Raw genomic sequence first — 9064 nt, forward strand, 5'->3', positions numbered from 1 at the left:
AAGGTGATAAGTTAACTGTAAGAGCAACATATTTCTGCTTGAACTTCTCTGTTTTTATCAAATGTTTTAGATAGCAGGCTTTTGAACCATCTAACCATTTGATCATCAATATGCAAGCACATTGGCTTTTGAACCATCTAACCATTTGATCATCAATATGCAAGCACATTCACTATAAAGTAGTAATTCTAAAGGCTAATTCCCCTTAATTAGGCAAAAAGCCAATCCATAAAATGATGAACATAATAAACGGAAATTAAATTTCAAAATTCAAAGTGTGTATACGTAAATTCACTTTGACATACATACAAGGAACCAAATAAAGAACCTGGTAGTAGCAACCAGCTATCTTACTTAGACTAGTTGAAGAAATAGGGGGATTTCAGAACTTCTCAAACATCTAAGTCTCCCAGATACCGTAAGGGAGGAAATTTTAACATGGGGAAAGACCACTGAAAGCTCTCAAACAACTGTAAACACAAAAGTAAATTATTAATAATTTTGATGAGCCACAATCACAACCATTGAAATGAAGGTCTAAACTTTACAAGTTTCCACCCTCAACATTTTAACTAAGTTATGTACAAGTATCATAAAATCTAAAGCAAGCTGACTATATTATGGTGCTTTCTCTAAATGAAATATGTATATTTTGTCAAGAAACCATCTGTTTAAATATCAGTTTGAGCATTTTGGACAAAAAGTAAAGCTACTAACATTCTCCAATATCAGTGCCTCGTAGAGTTCAACAAATTTATCTCTTAATATCTTATTCATTTCTTCAACATCACAAGCATGTGTCGAACACGAATCATGGACTCCTTTAAGAAACCAGATATTTGTAAGCACATATTACGTATGCTGTGTATATAAGAGACAAAAACTAGAACATAATGAAACTCAGTGAAAACCTGCGAAGTTCAAGCCTACTTTTTTGCAGGCAAGAGCTGTCATCGTCATATGGGATTCATCAGGGAATGAACAAAATTGAAAGGAAAGTCTGTTCTCCACCGTGAAACCATTATCTAAAGTGTGTTCATCGGAAGTATGTCATTAACATTTTATAGCTTAAAGTTGACACTGATAAAACATCATAAATACTTAAAAAAATTCCGGAGGATACAAAATAATGTCCCAGTTGCAACCTTAAAATCTACAAAGTAAACTTCTTTTCCAGTAATTTACTCGAGAATCTCCTTTGTTATTCCAAAATGAAACAAAAATAAAATAAACCTATCCAGATAGACATGGATGCCCAAGCAATCATGTTTGGCATATTCTGTAACAGATTTTAGGTCTGATAATTATGCTAATAGGAATGAGCATGATCACAGACTTGAATCAGGTCAAATATGGATCATACGCGAAGCATATTAGACACCTTCATTTATAGGACATACCAAAAGATTTTCTGGGCAAAAAGATTGATGAAGCATATGATAAAATAGTTGATCGACAAGAGCTACCTTGTTGGTTTCTTGTTGTAGAGTCAACACCTCAGGGAAAGTCTTAATCTGCACTCAATTCAGGTTAATATGTTAATCATGTAGTTCAATTATTGACAAATTTTTTTTTTTTTTTTTTTTTTAAATTCTAATGCTATGGATATGGGATATTTTGGCTGCATTTGAAGCTCTAAAATGTCATCGAACATTACAAGATGACTGCCTAATTGCTGGTGTGGCAGTACAACACGAAGACCAATTAGAGGAGTTGTCCACTGTACCAGCTGATTTTCTGATTCTACCACTTGTTTATTTTTATGTTAGAAGTTAATTGACAGTAGCTGAATAGGAAACATATCTAATTACTTTAAAATGATGAAATAAGAAACATACGTCGATCCGGGCCCTCTAGTTTTATAATTAGTTATATGCACATATAATGTAACACCAGTACCCACCCAGTAACCAATATAATGTAGCAATTCCCTCATAAGAATAGCTGAACATATATCTCCATTTGTGCTGGAGTGATGTAAAAGGCACAAAACATTTATGAGATATTCTTATCTCAGAAGATGTAGAAAATGTAGAACTTAAAATCAAATATTTCATTACTCTATTTAAAATAAATTTGTGCCGCTTCAGCATGGGTATGATGCCAAGTGGAAGAGTCAAAGCAGGTGCCATAAAGGATACTGGCACAAGGGGCCCATATATGATGCCAGATATTACCCCTTTTCTCAAATTAAGTGCATACTTCTGCTGTGAACAAACAAAGCTAAGATAACAAATCAATAATATAAAGCTTATGCACAACCAGCATCCATAATATCCCAGAAAACATGGAATAAAATTTTTTAGCTTGAGATGATTTGCTAGATGCATTCGTCCATATGAATTGAAGGTAACAAATGCTTCTCAAGTACTTTAAAACATGAAGGCCCCTAGTTTGTACCATAGGCATCCTAAGAGGCACAACAATTATAGAAGTAAACTGTAAAAGTATCCAAGAGATAAGCTAAGAAAATGAAAGAAAAATATATAACTTCACAACAAAACAAAGTTAATGGTGTTGGCTGTCACCTTAGAGAACAATATATCATTTTGTAAGAAATCAGAAATCCATACCATGTCAAAGTAAGCTTTTGAAGCTGTTAAATTGGCTTCCATATTAACATGCTTTTACATGATGCAATCAGAAAATTAACCAAATGAGACACACCTTTGCACAGTTACCAAACCAGCTCATAATACTTCTTGCAGCTTCAAACGGCTCTTTTGGAGAAGTCAAGGTTGCCTGCTAATATGGTGAAATACAAACTTCATTACGAACAAGAAATGTATGCATTAAGCCACCTACGTAGTGGGTATGCACAGTACTCACTGGTATGCATTAGGCCACCTACATAGTGGGTATACACAGTACACACTAGTCTTATGTACTTACTCTTACTGCATAGCATGATGCAGGCAACAACATTGCTGCATCATCTCCTATAGAACCATGCTCCTTAATTCTCCTCTTGATTTGATCACATGCACTGATATAAGTGACACCATATACGAACGTCATTACTGTCTTCTTCACCAATTTACCATCCACCTAGATTGACAAATATGCAGGCAAAGTATTAAAAAAGAACAATATTGCATTAACACAAGCAGAGGCACAGGAAATTCTTCTCATGGCATTGCAAACCATGTCATTTATTTATGACCTAACCATGCTAAGCCATCAAAATAAGAATTCTACATAAAGTATCTATTCATTGCAATACTTTTAGTTCCACAATCTTAATAAAAACTAATACGATGGAATAAAGATAAGGGATATGAAAAACTGATTGACTAAAAGCCCAGCATGCAAGGCATTTGGGTTAGTAGCAGGATCTGTCGCTGCATCTCTGTGCAATGATATGACGAACTCTGCAGAGTAACAAGAATTTCTATGAGACAAAATAAGAATGATTTTTTGAACAAAATGGCCATGAGTGTGACAACAAAGGTTATTGCCACTCATTTTGATGCAAGACAGAAATAATGCACAATCCTTAAACGTACACTAGCAAACCTAGTTAAAAGTGTTAAAATTTAGATGTTACCCAATATTACCATTTTTAAATACATATAGCTAGTTTTAGGAATATATAACTGCAAAATAGATTCTAGTTTACAACGTTATTAAAATTTTGGACCAGATGTCAATCAATTTTATTTCTTGGTGGAAGTTCATCTTAGTTGAGCTATTGTTATCTGGTTACTTTGCTATGCTATTCCTCCCCCAAAACCAAAATCCCACTGGCAGGGTTGGCTTAAACAATTTACTTTATTCATGTTTATTTACTATAATATCGTTTCCATATCCATATCATAATCCATAACTTTTTTTATATAAATCATAACAGTTTTTTAAACACCCCCCCGCCGCCGCTCCGCTTCTCTCTGTCAAAAAAAAGAAAAAAAAAAAAAAAAAAAAAAGAAGAAGGATCCTATTAGAAAGGAAATATTTTCTAATTTGTAATATAATTGAAGAATAAATATGGTACTCGGATGTACAACTTTGATATTACAAACCAAGAAAGCACATGTCAAATCAGTAATATAAGCTTTCAAATTTCCTTCGATGCTATCATTTATCAGGCCTTAACATGAAAGGAAGACCAACTACAAACTTGAACATCTGACAAGGCACCATATTAGTTAAGTGTATGTATCAAATATTTAATCCATTGATGTTTAAGTAGTTTTTTACTCGTTTCATATACTTTTTTCCTTTGCTTACCAGTTTTTTCCATATGCTTGGAAGAATGCTCTATCATTCTACATTTTTTTCACCAGTTTAGTGTATTTTGCTTCTCCCAAAATACAATTTTAGCTTGCCAATGGAGGAGATTTGTTATGAATTGTTTCCAGGACTGCAATATAACTTTATGGTGTCAACCTCATACTTTGCATAGAGAAAATTATATTTTTCCTTTGTTTTCTGGACTGATGAAAGGTATAATATTCTTTTATCTTCAATTTTCATCAATCTCTAGTTGGCAATAGGACTCTTACCTGGTTCCAAAAATTTTCTATGGTTTTATCATCTTTCCCTATCCTCTGATATCCAACTCAACTTGGGATTATCATTTCTCTTCGCTAAATCTTGTTTTCCAAGGGAGATGTGCTGAAGAAAAAAATATGTAAAATTCGTACTAAACTCTTTACAGCTTTAAGGTTTGCAATGCATCCAAAATATGTACAACGAAAAAAATGCCTGATATTATACTATTTGAAGGATGCTAACGCCCATGTTTGATTTGTTAATGCTTAATATACATAACTAGGTCCGACTCCTAACAACATAAGCTTTTGGGATTAAAGCCAACATATTGTTAGTCAGCACTTCCCACTTCTCCTTATCAAATCCAGCATAACACAAAATAGACAGCATGGCAAACCTGGCAGCAACTCTTGAGTAAACATCTGCTGGTTTCTCTCCTGCTAAAAGATCAACTGCAGCTGCCCCAACTGATAAGAGAAAGATGCAAGTTGATCAACAAACAGAAAAGTTTACGCAAACATGTTTACAAAAATATAAAATTCAGCAGAAAATGAGAAAATCCTTAACTAGAACAAAAGCTCTAAAATATACCATCAATTCAGAAAATTATTGGAGACGGCAGCAGGAAAATATTCTTTGGAACACAGAATAGGATGTTTAAGGTTGGACATCTAGTCCAACCACAATATACAACTCATGAGTAAGTAACCTACTATTATAACAATTTAATTGAAAAAAATGGATCATGAAATTTGAAAGCTTCACAAGCATTAACTATATTTGGACATACATGCTAGAACTTGTATTCGTGAGAAGCTACTCCATGATTTTGCGTAGGCATGTGTGTTCACTGGTGTGTGTGTTTGTGTTAGTGAATTAGGGAGAGAGAGAGAGAGAGAGAGAGAGAGAGAGAGAGAGAGAGAGAGAGAGAGAGAGAGAGAGAGAGAGAGACTTCATAAGTAAAGCATATTTTGAAGTACTTTTAGAAACTTCCTATATGTGACAAAAACTTCCTATAAAAGATGTATAACCAGGAAATAATTTGATCAAACCATAGAACTAAATGCCCAAATTGGACAAATTTTATCTACCACTGAATTTTGCAAGTTTGAATCCTTCAACTTTAATATCAAAAATTCTTTGAAAGAGGAAAAAGACGCTTGGAAAGTAGGTTTCTGTCATTCCAAGTTCCAAGAGAGACTGCTACAATATATTGCAGTTTCATTCAGATGAAAAAGCAAATGTCATTACGTCGTTCCTTCTAAAGGCTGCATTTTGTTGTAATCCATTGCATGAACCACCCTAGCAAGTATGAATTGAACAAGAAAATCTAGAAATCAGATAAGGGATGATAAAAATATGTTAACTTAGTTAGACATAGGCTATGGATGATGCTCTCAACTTCTTTAACAGTGAAAGAACTTACATAACAATAAAACAATGAAAAATCAAGATTTACTCACCACTGGTGTGGCGACCGTCATAAAACAATAATCTATTACATGTATGCAGAAAGTGTCAGTTGTAACAAAGAGACAATTCACACATTCTAACTCAGATGCAATGACTGCAAAAGTTATATAAGGGATACTGCCATATGCTAATGAATGTTTCAAATACACTTAAGATATAAATTTCTAGATCTTTCTGTCAAAAGAGCCGTCTTACCACCCAAATCATTCGGTCAAAGGGTACAAAATACAGTGTGTTTGTAGAATCTAAAGCACTGCACAAGTGATAAACTTACTTGACAAACTGCTGACAAACAAAGTCAAAAAAATTTCTGGCACACGTAACCATCCATAAAACAAACAACATGCGCTACAAGGAGATGTTCCTCCACAATAATAAATCTTTCTCAGCAGAACTACTATCTCAGATAACTAGCTACCAGATTGAATAGATAATATTACAGAAAAGAACACCTCCCTTTTGTCATACATGAATCAAATTTCACTTCAGAAAAATGCAAGGGCAGACAGAGATGCACAATCACCGAAACAACAAATGGACCATCATATGCATGAACAAAATCAAAGTACATGTTAAAAAGTGTTGCATATTGGAAAATTGTTATCCAGTATAGATATTTTCCTATATGATTCTATGATGACAAAATAGTACCTGGCGAATGGGCATATGTGAAACAGTAGTTTCAGGGGAGGGGCTTCTTAGTGCTTCTGAAAGATTAATACATGCTGTCAAGCACTGAAAAGGATTCTCTGCAACCGACCACCAGCCTCTTCCTTCCAATGGCCTAATCTGCTGAATCAAATATGTCATCAATATGATTTTTAGTAATTTCTCTTCGACCATCATAGGAATATTTGTCCACACCACCACCATATAAATTTGTCAAATGTACCTTCAAACAGCGTAATCCAGACTTTCCCAGAGGATGACCAACTGCAAACTCAAGAATACCTCTGCACAGATCAGATCCAAGATGGTTGAAATATGAGTCCATGGAGTAAGCACAACCTCTGAAATCAAGGTTGTGTGGGTAATAGAAGCCTTTCTCATCCTTCATCGTTCCAGCAGCCTGATACCGAACAAAAGTAATTAACAATACACTCTACTAGCATATGCAACCTTAAGTACACTCAAGTAAATACTGCAGCTCCTCACAGTAAGTTTCAAGTTCAATATCGCAACGCTGTAAATGCCTCTCATTATTCTCCTTTTGCGCAGCTTTAAGTTTCAATTTCCATTTCTGAATCTCTGCTTCATCTTCCATATCTGGTTTTTCAGGAAGGGAAATCTATTAAGACGAAGATAAAAATAAATAAATAGTGGGAAAAAAAGAAAAGTGAAGGCAACTGATTTATGGAAACCACAACACAGAATTGACTTGGACATTTGCTATAGAGGACAACCTAGAAATTTTTTTTATTATTTAGCATGAGCAATTTCTTTCAAACATGTGTCAATGAAGAAGGAAAAGAAACCAACTAAAATGTAACCCACGTCTTCACAGTCTACCAAGTCAGCAACACAACCTCCATTAGTCCATATCCTGTCTATCACGCCAATTACTCTTTTATTTATCCTCCATTTGGTGTTTCCAAGTGCATCCAGGGCCTAATATACAGAATAATTATAGATTAGTGCATCAACCACAAGACGAAGAAAGAAACCGTAAAGACTGCAAATTTTGACAGAGACAACAAAGCACAATAACTAAAAATAAGGCAATGTTGGTAACATGATTAAAGGGATGAAAAATTGCTTTTTATACAAAAGCCTACTGTTAGTGAAGGAGGAGATTATGAAGAACAGAACCATTAAGAAAATTCCTCTAAAACAAACTAATCAATCCTTTCATCACCATTCTTTAATGTTCAATGGCTTCAACAATCTGCCCAAACATATCCATCATATTCATTACAAGAAGTTCTTGGTACTCTTTGGATGCTTCTTCCATTGTCTCTGTCTCAGTCTGTATCTGCTTCTTCCTAAGCATATCTGCTTCTTCATCAATGGCACCCATAGAAAAAATGGCTTCTGCATTACTAGCATAACCTTTGACAAAAAGTTTACCCGAATTTAGTAAACTGGGTGTTTACTCAAATTTTCTTTTTGGGAAGAGATTTGACCTCTTGGAGAAAAAACCACTACTACAAATCGAGAATACTCGCCAAAAGGCCTAAGCTTTTCAAGAAAAACAGAGGCCTCGCAGAAGTTGATCTTCCTCGAAGCAGCGGCTTGTTTGGGTAAGTTCCTCCACACTATTTCTGAATCAAAATTTAGTCCGAACAGAAAAATTGAGGAAAAAAGTTAGATGCTCTAAACCGTCCTTAACCCTCTAAACCTTTTAAAGAAAAGATTCTTTCATGTCAATTATAATCGGTAATTGCCACACTGTATATATCAGTTTAGGCAAATCATGTATTCTTATTTATTTATTTTATTGATTTATCAGTTTAGGCACATTTATATAATATATTTTCCCTTCTTTTTTGATGGGATTATTTTTTCCATATCGCAAAGTATATGACGATCGATCATATATCACCAAACACTGTCTGCCGTGTGCATTGTTTTTTTCTTATCCTAATTGATATCTTTAATCACGTTGCAAGGAGGTCACTCTGTGTCCTCATTTCCGATTATTTGATCACTCATGTCTTCGAGACTTCATCTGATTCTGCAGCACTGTCATCCGTCGAAGCACGAACTAGTTTCAGTTTGTAAACCATTATACATTTCCTCAAATTGGTTGCTGATTGTAGTAATAAAGGCCAATGGAAGTAAGTTTGGCAAAAAACTTCCATTTTTTTTTTTCTTTGTTTTTATAAAATTTTAATGGTATAAGTTCATATACCAAAATAAATTTCAATATATTCAACATGAAATTAATCATATAATCTATGTGAGGATGATTATTAATTCGTTTGGGAAAACCATGTCAATTGGCCACGTTATTTAATAACACAATTAGACAGGGAAAACTACTTCTTTGAATTCCATAAATTCCCATGTGACCACTGTGCAGCATTTGAGAATAATCAATCCAAAGGTTAAATTCAATCATTACATCACTTGTCACAAGACAGGGTTTTACACAAATAAA

General features: G+C 34.2%; 1 pseudogene; it reads right to left on the reverse strand.

Moving 5' to 3' along the window:
- Positions 1-234: 234 nt before the first annotated feature.
- Positions 235-8532, reverse strand: LOC125418544 (DNA-directed RNA polymerase 2A-like; annotated as a pseudogene).
- Between the last annotated feature and the right edge of the window lie 532 nt (positions 8533-9064).

This window comes from Ziziphus jujuba, chromosome 12 (assembly GCF_031755915.1).
Source record: "Ziziphus jujuba cultivar Dongzao chromosome 12, ASM3175591v1".
In the NCBI taxonomy this organism is placed as follows: domain Eukaryota; kingdom Viridiplantae; phylum Streptophyta; class Magnoliopsida; order Rosales; family Rhamnaceae; genus Ziziphus; species Ziziphus jujuba.